This window comes from Crinia signifera, chromosome 19 (genome assembly GCF_055691185.1).
Source record: "Crinia signifera chromosome 19, ASM5569118v1, whole genome shotgun sequence".
In the NCBI taxonomy this organism is placed as follows: Eukaryota; Metazoa; Chordata; class Amphibia; order Anura; family Myobatrachidae; genus Crinia; species Crinia signifera.
This window is the reverse complement of record NC_139226.1, coordinates 39,503,825-39,517,321: the sequence shown is the minus strand read 5'-3', so window position 1 is coordinate 39,517,321 and position 13,497 is coordinate 39,503,825. Positions and strand designations below refer to the sequence as shown.

Here is a 13,497-nt window from a genome sequence, read left to right as displayed (position 1 = left end):
GGAATCATCTGAGCTAGACATGTTTGCAGCAATTATGGCCTGCATCTGACTGGATATTTATATGGTAAACTCCCGCCTTGAACAAGGGGGCGTATATTTTTCCCCGCAATGTAGTAGCTAATTGACGCCAATATTTTCCGCCGATATTTCCCGCTGATAATTCCCGCTTAAATTACGCAGGTCTCAACGCACCTGAGCATTCACCTGTACATGCACATACACAGGTTGTTGACCATTGTGTGCTACATGGTTAAATGTGTGCACATGTCACTCCAATGATGAGTGCTTTCAGGTGGTCTCTGTTGGAGTACGTGTATGCTTTCTTAAACAAATTTAAAAACATACCAACGTTACAATGCTTTCCTTACATTTGTTATGAGTAATAATTTGTCATACACCAACATGTTGTATGTGCGTTGTTATCAGCGTATGTATTAGTAGATGGTTGCGTGTATAATTTTTCGCACACTGTATATACAGTACGTCTCTCTACATTGAAAGCATAATGTATGCTATGGTGTGCATATCGAAATGGGCCGCAAAACTTTTTATTCGCATACATATTGTTAATGTAAGATGGATTAATAAAGTTAAATATAAAAAAAACTAGGTTTTAGACCAATCAGCAACCACCAAAAGTTATATATGTACCTTCAATTAATAACTGCGCCATTGCCAATATGACTTCTGCAAGGGCTAACCCCTTTTCAAATGAGGAGCTGCTGGCGTTGGTCCAAGTCATAGACCAGCGCCTGGGGCCCAGGGGCCAATATGTATCGAACAATGAGAAGCGGCGGGTGTATAACGCTGCCTGCCACTTAATCTACGCCCGGACCGGAGTCCGCAGAAGCCTGGGGCAGGTGGAGTGGCGCTGGTCTGACCTGCGGCGACGGCAGCCAGGGCTGCTAAGCACAATTTGGCGCCATATTGGGCGATGTATATATATATTTACAAATATGTCTGCGTTTGTTAGCAATGATTTCTGTAGTTTATAAAAATATGTGCATGAGTATGTGGGCGTATATGGGGTGTATATGGGGGGAATATAGGGTGTATATGGGGGGGTATATGGGGGTATATGGGGTTTATACGGGGGGTATATGGGGTGTATATGGGGATATATGGGCGGTATATGTATACAGTCTGATTTTGTGTGTAGCATATCTATTGGTTAGCATGATAAATGTATTAAATATATCTTAAATGTTCATTTGTAATGTTATGAACATGACTAATGTGAATTTTTCTTTCCCCCATTTTCATGAAACCCAACCTTCAATTTCTATACCATCAACATGAACATTTCAGTATGCGCCAGGGCACGCATGGCAGCCCGTGAGGAGGCAGCTCGGCAGGAGGCAGCCCGGGAGGAGGCAGCTCGGCAGGAGGCAGCCCGGGAGGAGGCCGAAATGCAGCAGCAGGAAGAGGAGGAGGAGGAGAAGAAGACATTGGGGCCTGCTGGTGCCCACCCCATATCCACCTCACCTTTCACCAGCCACTCCCCTACCCCCACCCACTCCACTACCCCCACCCACTCCACTACCCCCACCCACACCCCTACACCCACCCACACCCCTACCCCCACCCACACCCCTACCCCCATCCCCTCCCCACCCCATTTCCAACCCCCCTAGAACTCCACACCACCCGCCCCCAATCCTTACCAATCCCCACTCCAACCCACTACCTCTATCACAACTCCCATCGCCCTTGCTACTGACCTTCCATCCAGAAACACAGGAAACCCATCCAGCGGAGACCAGGATGGCACAACGAGCCGTAAGTAAATAATGTGCCTAATGTTTATATACACATTTCTACACATAAACAATCACAACACCCACATATGTGTATCCAACATCCTCATTAGTTGCAACATATAACTGCAGGTCGACCCTGAGGTGTGGCGTGTCCTCCTCCAGGAACAAGGGTCCCCTTGGTGTATTTTTTGAGTGTGGGCATGCCTCACCCTTTGAGTAATTGACATAACAGTACATCCAATGACATATCCTACAGTAGTGGTGTTGAAGTTATGTGGGCCCAGCTGTTGCGTAACTACACTTCCCAGCATGATGTGGAACATTAATTTATAGATTGGTTTGTTAATAGTGTGTGAGGCCATGCAGATGCATGCTTTTCTAAATTAGATGTAGGCCTATAATTTGTACAGCAATGGACAACATTTTACTAAGTAAGGAGTGGTTATGCCATAACAATGTCAGTACCCTTAATTAGCACAGGTTAATTGTGAGGTTAGAGGTGATTCCCCCACCACAAACCTCCCAATTGTGATAGAGCATACATTCATCCAATAAGGAGGAATTTATTTCATTTCATGTAATATGTACAGTATGTGTGTGAAAACATAATACTAATTAGTACCGTGTTCACAGCATACCCATCTTCAATGTAGTTGAAAAATGTATGTGACCTTCACACTTAACTCACAAATTCATATTATGTTACAATGCAACAAACATTTGTGTATATGATATATTAAATACAATGTGTTTTTTACCGTCAATACAGACACAGAACAGCACCAGGATGAGGTTGCCCACATACTTCAAGAAATCTTCCTGACCCTTTTTTATTTAAACCTGCTTTTTGGGAGACTGGAGGCCCTCCTTTAATTTTTTTCCCCCCCCTTAATATGTTTTGTTAAATTAAAAGTTTTTGTAAAGTTAGAAGTTGCCTGTGTTTTTTTTTTTTTATTATTATTATTTCGCTTTAAAACATTTACATACATTTGGATATATTTGGCATACAACATGTATGTCCTATATCTCACATATATACACTTGTATTCTTTTACGTACAACATTTAACATTCAACATTTAACATTTAACATTTGACATATACATTTACATTTACATAGACATTTACATTTACTAGTCCGTCTCCTTAGTCTTAATTGTTTCAGGGTGTTCATAGTATATTTTTATCTCTAGATCCTATGGGTTCCTCAGTCTAGGTCTGCGCTTGGTTCCCCCCCAAGTGGTATTCCTTGGTTATCCATATATTTTCCCCACACTTGCCACTTTTTAGTTGTATTACTCTCTTGTACGTCTGATGTTTCCATATTGTACGCAAAATTGATTTTACTAGTGTAAGGTTTGGGGGTTGATTCTGTTTCCAGTTCTGGGCTATTGCTGTTTTAGCTGCAATAAGTATCTGATATCTGATTTAGTACATATTTATTTTTAACTTTCAATTCTTTATTATATATATGTAATAATACCATTTGGGGGGACAAGTTTATTTTTACTCCAGTTACTTGCTCTATTAGGCGTTCTATTTCCTGCCAAAGATCTTTTAATCTACTGCAGGCCCAAAAGACGTGTAAAAGGTCTCCTCTTTCCTCCATACATCTCCAACATACATTTGGTTGATCTGGATAGAATTTATTAATTTTTTCTGGTGTTAGGTATGCCCCGTAGAACAGTCTCATAAATGTTTCAATATGGGAGCTAGATTTAGTCATTCCATGTATTGAGTTAAAGAGGCTGGCCCAGTCTCCTTCATCCAGAGACACCTTCAGTTCTTGCTCCCATCTAAATTGTGGTTTGATTTTCTCTTCTAATTTGTTACTCAAGATATATCCATGCCAAAAGGTAATTCCACCTTTGGAGTTTTTGTTTTTTATCTTATTTAATAAGATATTAGGGAGATTTTGCAGTGTGTCTTCGGATGTTGGGGACTCGGCCAGCCAGCTCCTTATTTGGAGATGCTTGTAAAAATCTACTGGCAGTATGTTATATTTTACCTGTAATTGTGTGAATGATAATAAGCCCTCTCCTAAATATATATACTGTAGGTTTTTTATACCTTTGGCTATCCATTTTTTTAGATTTAGGTGTGGGATACATTTTGCTATTGTTCTTATTACTGTTTGTCTTAATGGAGCTGTAAATTTGGCTTTTGTATTTAAAATGATATCCCATACCTTCAGGGTCGCTTTTGTTGCTTTGGGGGTTGAAGGGCTTATATTCCTATTTTTTGGTGGTATCCAGAGTAGTTCTTCTGGTATTCTATTAGATCATCTTCCAATTTTGCCCATGGTTTTTTTCCCTGCCCTATCCAACTTGACACTTGGTTAATTATACATGCTTGTTGATATGTTTCTAAATCTGGTAATGCTACCCCTCCTTTTTTTTTTGGTCTCACTAAATATTTTTTTGCTATTTTTGTTTTTTTATTTTTCCATATGTACTTATTCAGGACTGCATTAAATTTATTTAACCAATATTTCGGTAATAGTCGTGGTATTGCCCTGAACAAGTACATCATTTTTGGTAAGAGAGACATTTTAAGAGCTGCTACCCTTCCTATCCAGTTAACCTCATGATTCATCCAATCCTTAGTTTTCTTTTTGATTTGTTCGAGCAGTGGGGTGTAATTGTATTCTATTAAGTCTTCATCCTTCTCTGTTAAGTTTATTCCTAAGAAGTTTTTGTTTTCCAATTAAATCTGTATTTTCCTTTCAGATTTATTAGTTTTCCCTCTTCTATGTTCATCGGCAAAGCTTCTGTTTTTTTTTTTATTAAGTTTGTAGTATGATGCTCTTGCATATTCATCAATAATTCCCATCAGTATCTCTATTGATTTCTCTGGTTCCGTAAGCATTAGCAGAACATCGTCTGCAAATAGAAGTATTTTGTGTTGATCTTTATTCACTACTGGTCCTTTTATTGTTTGGGTTATTCGTATGGTTTCAGCAAAGGGCTCTATCGAGAGCACAAAAATAATTGGCGATAGCGGGCATCCCTGCCTTGTCCCGTTTGTAATGGGGAATCTATATGAAGTTTTATTATTTATATATACATGTGCTGTTGGATTTGAATATAGGGCTAAAATTGCTTTAAGAAATGTTCCTTCTATTCCAAATTTCCTCAGGACTTCCTCCATGTATTCCCAGTTGAGACGGTCGAAGGCCTTTTGTGCGTCAAGCGACAGCACCATGAGTGGGAGTTCTTTTTTTGAGAAGTGTTCCATTATGTTGCCTGTGTTTTTAATCATAAATATGTGAGAGGGTTTGTAAGGGCAGGTACATACAGATGAGTAATGTAAGTTATATTTGTAATTTGAGGTGAGGGGTAACGATTGATTTGTGAATGTGTGTGTTTTTGGGTTAAATAACACATAGTGAAAAGGCATGATTTTTTATTGTTGTTAGATTAAAACATCACACATAACATCAGGGTAGGTATACATGTTACAAAATCGGTTCAAACTAATTATTGACATAATTTAGTACATACACAGAAACACCACCATGACTTTATTTAAAAGTAAAAGCAATGTGGGGACACATAGATAGTGAATAAAATGCAACATTATAACATAAAAAATATACATGTAAGGAGGGGTAAAATGTATTTTTATTAGGGTGTTCATTAAGGTAGATAATTGAGGTAACATAAAACAATAATTGAATAACAATTAGAATAAATCATTTAATTGTCTTAATCATAGTTGAAAGGCAAGATTAGCAGGGCCATATATGTGAAGGGTATGCCAGCGTGCACGGACGTACGCTCACTCTCATGAGCGGTGACATACGCTGAGTTTTCCATTGAAAATAGGGGAGACCCGTCCGTGCACGGTGGCGTATGCTCAGATTGCTGCAAGATGCCGGTGGGAAAACGGACGAAAGACGTCCGTAAACGGTGGCGTACGCTCTGTTGTATGCCAGTTGTCGGTGTATAAGCGGTGATCCGTCCGTGTACGGTGGCGTACGCTCAAGTGTACGCCACTCCCCTTTGTCGGTGTTTGTGGCCGTCCGTATGCGGATGTTTTGTGGGTGGACTTTCGTTCACCGTCCGCGTACGGGAAGCGTAAGCTGATACGGAATGAATGTACGTTTGGCCGCCTCAACCAGAATAAGGTCCACTGACTGCTCAAGTATGCAGTGCATTACTGGGAGTTGACCAAGTCCCAGGACACTTTACACAAGAGGTCAGAGCAGGGTTGCCGACCCTCCCGGAATTTCCGGGAGTCTCCTGAAAATCGGGTCCCCTTTCCGGCCCCACGGAAGGGTGGGCAACCCTCCTGGATTCAGGGGGGACCCCCGCTGTCCCCCGGATCACGGCATTAAAATGCCGCAATCCTCGGGTCTCAGAGGAGGTGGCGGAGCTAAAATGACACAATTGCGTAATTTTAGCCCCGCCCCCTCCACGTAGATCCGTAAATTCGCTGGTTTACCTGAGCGGTTGCTGAAACTCTCCTCTCCGGGCTTCTCACGGAGAGGAGAATAATAAAGTCGGCAACCCTGGGTCAGTGGCTGAGAGGTTTGTGCTGAGCTCTGATTGGTGGAGCTCATTACATGCTTCTCAGGCCCAAGGAGGACAGTTGCAGCAGCAGCCTCATCATGGGATCATGGGTTTTTAATCACAAGCAGCACTGAGCCTGTGAGGTCTCCTACAGTCCTACAGAGTAAGGTACAGAGGGACAAACACAGGCTTTTCCTGTGGTATGTAGGGATGGCCATCGGCACATCCCCCCATCGATGGTTGCCATTGATGGCTTCTAGAGCAGGAACCATCGATGGCTATAAACCATTCTCACACCATCTATGGTTCTGCCATCGCTTAGCCGCGCATGCGCAGAGCAACGGGAAGGGTCGCTGCGGGCAGCCTGCTCGGCCGGGATCCGCGCGCATGTGTAGAAGAAACTTTAGCCATCAATCCAGTTTAAGTTTCTTTTGCGCATGCGCGCACCTTCCGGCAGGGCGGGCCGCCCGCAGCAATGCCGCTGGAAGCAATGATGCTGCGCACGCAGTGCGCCCACAACTTTTACCATTATGTAATATTAATCCACCCCCCCCCCCCTGCAGTTACCCATTGACCAAGTTTATACTGCCTTTATGTTTTCACAGTGTAATATTCTCCCGTGTGGCCAGTAATGACAAGTGCAAGGGGGTGTGTGTGTGTGTCCCCGAAGGCTTAATCTGGCACTGGGTGCTCTGCCCTGTGTTCGGATTATCTAATTAAGGGTTCTACCTGTGTACTGTAGGGGTGCTCTGCCCTGTGTGTTCGCTCCATTTAATTGGTACTTGTGTATTATCTGGGCGCCTAATTTTTTTCATCTTATGTCATTGTACAACCAAAAATCAGTCGCATTGCAGCGCAAGCAATCAGATCGCATGCGATGCGTTGCAACGCGATTGGACCCGATTTTTAATTGTACAGGCACCCAGATGCCTGATTCCTATGTTACATCTCACGCATCAGACCATTCCTCTCCACTGACGCGACCAAAATTCTCATTCACTCTCTTGTCATCTCCCGCCTTGACTACTGCAACATCCTTCTCTCTGGGCTACCTCTCACCCGCCTCGCACCTCTCCAATCCATTCTTAACGCTGCTGCTAGGCTCATCTTCCTTTCCCGCCGCTCTACCTCCGCCTCCCCCCTCTGTCTATCTCTTCACTGGCTCCCCATTCCTTTCCGAGTTCTCTTTAAACTCCTCACCACCACCTACAAGGCTCTCTCCTCCTCCACCGCTCCTTACCTCTCTTCACTGATCTCTATCCACACTCCCTCCCGTCCTCTTCGCTCCATCACTGACCGCCGACTGATCTCTCACCTAATCACCTCCTCCCACTCCCGTGTCCAAGACTTCTCTCGCGCTGCCCCCCTGCACTGGAACAACCTCCCGCCACCCATCAGGCTTTCTGATTCCCTTACCTCCTTCAAGCGCTCCCTTAAAACCCACTTTTTTCGACTAGCCTATCCCTCCTCCTAACCTCTTTTGATCCTCCTATCCTGCCTCCGTTCCCCTCCGTTCCTACTTATCCTATTGTTTTTCGTTCGTCCACCCACCTATTTTTAGTATGTTAACTCTTATGAGTAGGGCCCTCCTTCCTCACGTACTCACCCTACCTCTTTACCTCACCTGTGCTCCTGTCCTGTTCTTCCCTTCCTCTACTTCATCTTCAGTCTCCTCGACAATTTCGACACCTACTTCAGAACTGATGCTGATTTTAGTTCTACCAGCTATACCCCTATTTATACTGTATTTTTCAACACACCCTGTACGTTACCTCGTAATTTTTTTTGCTTGCTATGTACGGCGCTGCGGACACTTTGCGGCGCCTTATAAATAAACGTACTACTACTACTACTAAATGCCCCCCCAGACCCGATTTTTGATTGTACACCCACCCTGATGGGTAATGACTATGTCAAATGCCCCTCCAGACACCAGAAGGGTGAGTTACTTGTGCTGCTGCTGACTTCTGGCACTGTGGGCTGTGGGGGCATATGTGTGGAACTGTGGGGGCATATGTGTGGCATTATGGGGCATATATGGCACTGGGGGCATAACTAGCACTGTGGGGGGCATGTGTGTGGCATTGTGGGGGCATATAGTTACATAGTAGGTGAGGCTGAATAAAGATTTGCGTCCATCTAGTTCAACCTATGTTTATAGTAGCTTATCCCTTGTTGTATAGTATGTTCTGATATCTGGCATTGGGGGCCTACTTAGCACTGTGGGGCATATGTGTGGAATTGTGGGGGCATATCTGGCATTGGGGGCATACTTAGCACTGTGGGGGCATATGTGTGGCATTGTGGGGGCATATCTGGCACTGGCGGCATAACTAGCACTGTGGGGCATATGTGTGGCATTATGGGCATATCTGGCAGTGGGGGCATAACTAGCACTGTGGGGGCATATGTGTGGCATTGTGGGGGCATATCTGGCATTGGGGGCATACTTAGCACTGTGGGGGCATATGTGTGGCATTGTGGGGGCATATCTGGCATTGGGGGCATACTTAGCACTGTGGGGGCATATGTGTGGCATTGTGGGGGCATATCTGGCACTGAGGGCATAACTAGCACTGTGGGGGCATATGTGTGGCACTGTGGGGGCATATCTGTCATTGGGGGCATACTTAGCACTGTCGGGTCATATGTGTGGCATTGTGGGGGCATATCTGGCACTGGGGGCATAACTAGCACTGTGGAGGCATATGTGTGGCACTGTGGGGGCATATCTGGCACTGTGGGGCATATATGTGTGGCACTGGAGGCATATCTAGCACTGTGGGGGGCATATCTGGCACTGGGGGCATAACTAGCACTGTGGAGGCATATGTGTGGCACTGTGGGGGCATATCTGGCACTGTGGGGCATATATGTGTGGCACTGGAGGCATATCTAGCACTGTGGGGGGGCATATCTGGCACAGGGGGCATAAAGTTTTGTCATGTAGCCACTCCCCCTTGTGTCATATGACCACATCCTGACCACGCCCATTTTGTGCGCAGACAGTTTTTCTACTTGCACCACTGAGTATGGATGACAGTGAGGTTTATGCAGTGAGAATGACAGGGAGGTTTATGCAGTGTGGATGACAGTGAGGTTTATGCAGTGTGGATGACAATGAAGATGGACTGGCTGCATGTAAGATAACTTGGACGTGCAGTCATCAGCGACAAATCGTGGGTGCTTTTTGCACCCACAATGTAACGCATCTGATACGGTCCAATACTATGTGTGTGTCAGTGGTGCTGCACCACTGACACACACCTATCCGCAAAGTCAGGCCTGAGAGGCGCTCTCCCCTCAGCTCTGGTGGCGGGCGGCAGGTTGGACATTAAAAAATAACCCATACAAAAGAATGGCCGGACGGTGATTGGCTGAGACAGCTCTCTTAGCCAATCAGCAGCCGCCCATTCTTTTGAATGGGCTTTTTTAATTCTCCTGTCCCCTGCCTTACATGCGATAAATCAAGTGCCAAATTATCAATGAGCTCTCTGGGGGAGCTCAGGGGTAATTGGGTCAGACTTGTCCTTAGGACAAGTTGGACTAATGTATTACGGCATTTAGATTCTTCAATGTTCTGGTTCACTTTATCTGGGGCTCCAGGGTGATGATCAGTCTCTGAATCTGGTTATTCTCATTTTCTAGAAGCCTCCGGATCTTGATTTCTTCCACAAGGGTTAAAGCAGCATCGTACCTGGAATGTCCCGTCTAGAACATACTTTACAACATGGCCTTCACAAAGATGCTCATTTAAACAAATGGATGGAGAAATCTGACCTACACACAGGTGGTGAAACTCAACCATCACTCTCTCTGCCATCCATATAATATATGTCATCTTTATTGGCCTTTGTAACAGACTGTATCTCCATGCAGACATGACTTATTGGCAAGGTCTATCAGAACCACAGTGTGGACAGGAGTCAGGTCATACAGTAGGACTGGAGGTCATTGAAGCTGCAGTACTGATGACAGCACTTTTCTACTATACCGATCTTCCTATTCCGTTCTGCAAACCGATGTACTGAGCCTGAGAAGAGAAGGATTAAGAAAATTAAAGATATTTTGCAATTATATTAGACTTTATTTTATTGTTGCTTACTAGCATTGGTTCAAAGATTACAGTATGAAACCAAAACCTGATTTTAATGTGATATATTGTGGGCAGTATATAGTTGTAAAAATACAGAAATACCCCGGTACTTGTTTCCTAGCAGGGCGCCCGGTATTCCTGCCTACGCTACCGTAGTGAAATCGCATCGCATCGCATTGCATCGCATGGGCCTTCTTAGTGCCATGCAATGCAATCTTTTTATGTAATTTATTCACTGCTCTGTTGGCCCCAGGGGATCGCATCGCATCGCACCTCCCGCAAAATTGGATGCGATGCCATACCATTAGATATACACTTGTATGACATACAATGAGGATTTAGTCACCCCCCACTATCCACTCCACCCCGAAGCGTGGCGAACCCAGCGGAACGCGTCCTTCTGACCTTTTCATACCCCCACTATCCACGTCGGCATGGAGTTGATTTTATATAGTGTGGCGAGCGTAGCGAGCCACCGAGCCCAAAGCGTGGCGAGGGGACACACGGAATACATGTAAAGTAATCCATGTCCCCTCGCGGGTCTTGCTGCGCTCGCCACGCTTCGGGCTCGGTGGAACGCTGCGCTCGCCACACTATATAGAATCATCTCCATGCCAACGTGGATAGTGGGGGTATGAAAAGGTTGGGAGGGCGTGTTCCGCTGCGCTCGCCACGCTTCGGGGGTGGCGTGGATAGTGGGGGGATGTGACTAAAACCTCATTGTATGTCATACAAGTGTATATCTAATGGCATGGCATCGCACCTCCCAATTTTGCAGGATTCCCCAGAATCCGGGAGGGTTGCCCACCTTTCCGGGGGGCCGGGAGGGTAGGCAACCCTGAAATAAGGTTAGATTATGATCTAATATTTTTAAGTTTTTGGATGTGATTTTAGCCGGTTATGATGATGTCACACATAAGGCGGGATTCAGACTGCGAGTATATGCAGCCTAGCAAGCAGGTCAGCACCACCCATCGGCCCACCAACCCCCCCCCCCCCCCTCCCCCCAAAAACACACACACACCGCCTGCATCTCCTTGCTAGCATGCGACCGAAGGGGAGAGAAATCACTCGATGGTCGCTGACCCTTGAATGATCCCCCTAAATAGAAGTCAGCCTAAACTGTTATTTCCTCTGAAGATCACCGAATAGGGGACGGGCAACGCCTCGACAGTTACTCGCCGAAGGCATTTGCACAGGGGGTCTGCACATGCGCATATTCGGCACGGGAACCAATGGTGGCGCTGTGCACATTTTTGCACATGTGCATACGCAGGGTGCGTACACCCACAGCAAACAGACTGTTCGCCGGGTGCATGCAGCAGGACCGCCGGTGGTGGGCGGAGAGGGGTGTGGTGCGGCGTATGGACGAAATAGCATATGGGAACACCCAGCGTTTCATAGGCGGGTGAGGGGGGTGGGCAGCTGACATCACCAGATCGCAGCTGCCCATCCATCTCCTTCCCAGCAAGCACCCATATGTAAGTGTCTCGAGAGTCACTTTTATATGCGTGCACATTCCACATTTTTCGATTATCGTCGACCATTGAAATATGTGGGAGGTTCCCCCTGCCCTGCGAATGAATATTACTGTGTAACATCCATTCGCAAGCCCCTGTGAGCGAGTCGCCCTGGTGAACGGGTGGTGCCAGACAAACATTCGCAAGACGGGGCTTAGTGGACTTGCAAGGCTGCAAACCTCCATTATCTGCGCAGGTGCAGACCCCCCACCATCAGAAACGGGGCCCCATTACTTCATTGTTCCCGCAAGCAGCACCCCCCCCCCCCCATATGCTGTTCCACTCCCCGCTCCATGCCGATCAGGCTGCCTCCTCCCAGGTGTAAACCACACATCATATTCGGCAAACACTGCAATGACTGCACAGGATTAATGCTGAGTGGCCATATTAATGTGATTTATAGGGTGGCCGATTTATTTTTAGGAAGTCTGTATTATGTGGGGTCCAGTGTCTAAATTGCCCCAATTGTATGCTTTTATTGCATGCCAAAAAATAGACTGGACTCACAATCAGACGTCTAATAAAGAAATCTAGGAAAGAGACTTGCTCCCTCTACTGGTCACTAGAAAACACAACACTACTGTTAGACTTTGTACTGCAGAAAAAGTTATACTCCCTCTTTTAGTAAGAAATAAAGAGAGAAAAATATTTAAAGTGTTCAATAATTATGTGGTACTCGTATCTCTATAAAAAAAAAATTGTACAATCCCCATTTACAAACAATGGTAAGATAGGAGAGTCACTAAATTAGATAACACCAATTATAAAACACAAGGTTCCAGTATGGAACACACCTGACCAACATATTGGAGCACCCACTGTTGCACCGGCCAAGCAGCTGATCTTAAGGCCCCCATACACTACTGGAATTTGGTCCAATTTGACCTAATTCCGACGGATTGTGCCGATAAATCGGACCAAATTGCATGTGTAGACATCCCATCCGGTTCACACCTATGTGCAGGGACGGGCAGGGGCATGTGCAGGGCAGCAGTGAGCGGCAGGTTTCAGGGCGGGAAGTGGAAGCAGAATTTAAAAAAAAAAACACTTACAAAACACTGTCCGGCCACTGCCCAGATGGGATGATGCTGATTGGCTGAGAGTGATCTCAGTCAATCAACGGCCACCGGTCTTTTGATGTTAATGCTGCTGCCGCTTCCCACCCCACCCCACCGCCCGGCACCTGCCACTTCCAGCTGTCCAATACCCGCCACTGCCCACCCCACCGCTCACTGCTGCTGTCCACCGCTCACCAAATTTTGTACCATACACAGTACTATTTTTCTAGAAAAATAGATCCAGGAACTCCAGGTCTGGGGATGGATCAATTAAATAAAAATATATATATATATATATATATATAATAGAGAGAGGGAGGGAGAGATAGATGTATATATTGTATTCAGAAACAAAGGTACTCACAGATGGCTTTAAAATAGAAATGTTATGGAAAGTAGATTTTCAGTTCCTGATGATGTCATATTTAATTAGAGGTTCAGGAACTGAGTTCCTGCTGAAAAATAGCACTGTCTATACATGGTAATGATCATCATCCATGGCTGCCAGACTGTGCGTGGTATAGCCATTGATAACGTGACGTCCAGGTAA

At 45.4% G+C, this 13,497-nt stretch overlaps 1 long non-coding RNA gene across 2 annotated transcripts; it reads left to right on the top strand.

Annotated features, from left to right (window-relative positions):
- Positions 1 to 1,312: 1,312 nt before the first annotated feature.
- On the top strand, positions 1,313 to 10,350 carry LOC146041808 (uncharacterized). Of its 2 annotated transcripts, XR_014463597.1 has the most exons (3): positions 1,313 to 1,779; positions 9,922 to 10,063; positions 10,153 to 10,350. It is a non-coding gene; the product is annotated as an uncharacterized LOC146041808 (long non-coding RNA). The 2 variants fall into 2 exon arrangements; XR_014463596.1 differs by having other exon boundaries at positions 9,922 to 10,350.
- The last annotated feature ends 3,147 nt before the right edge of the window (positions 10,351 to 13,497 follow it).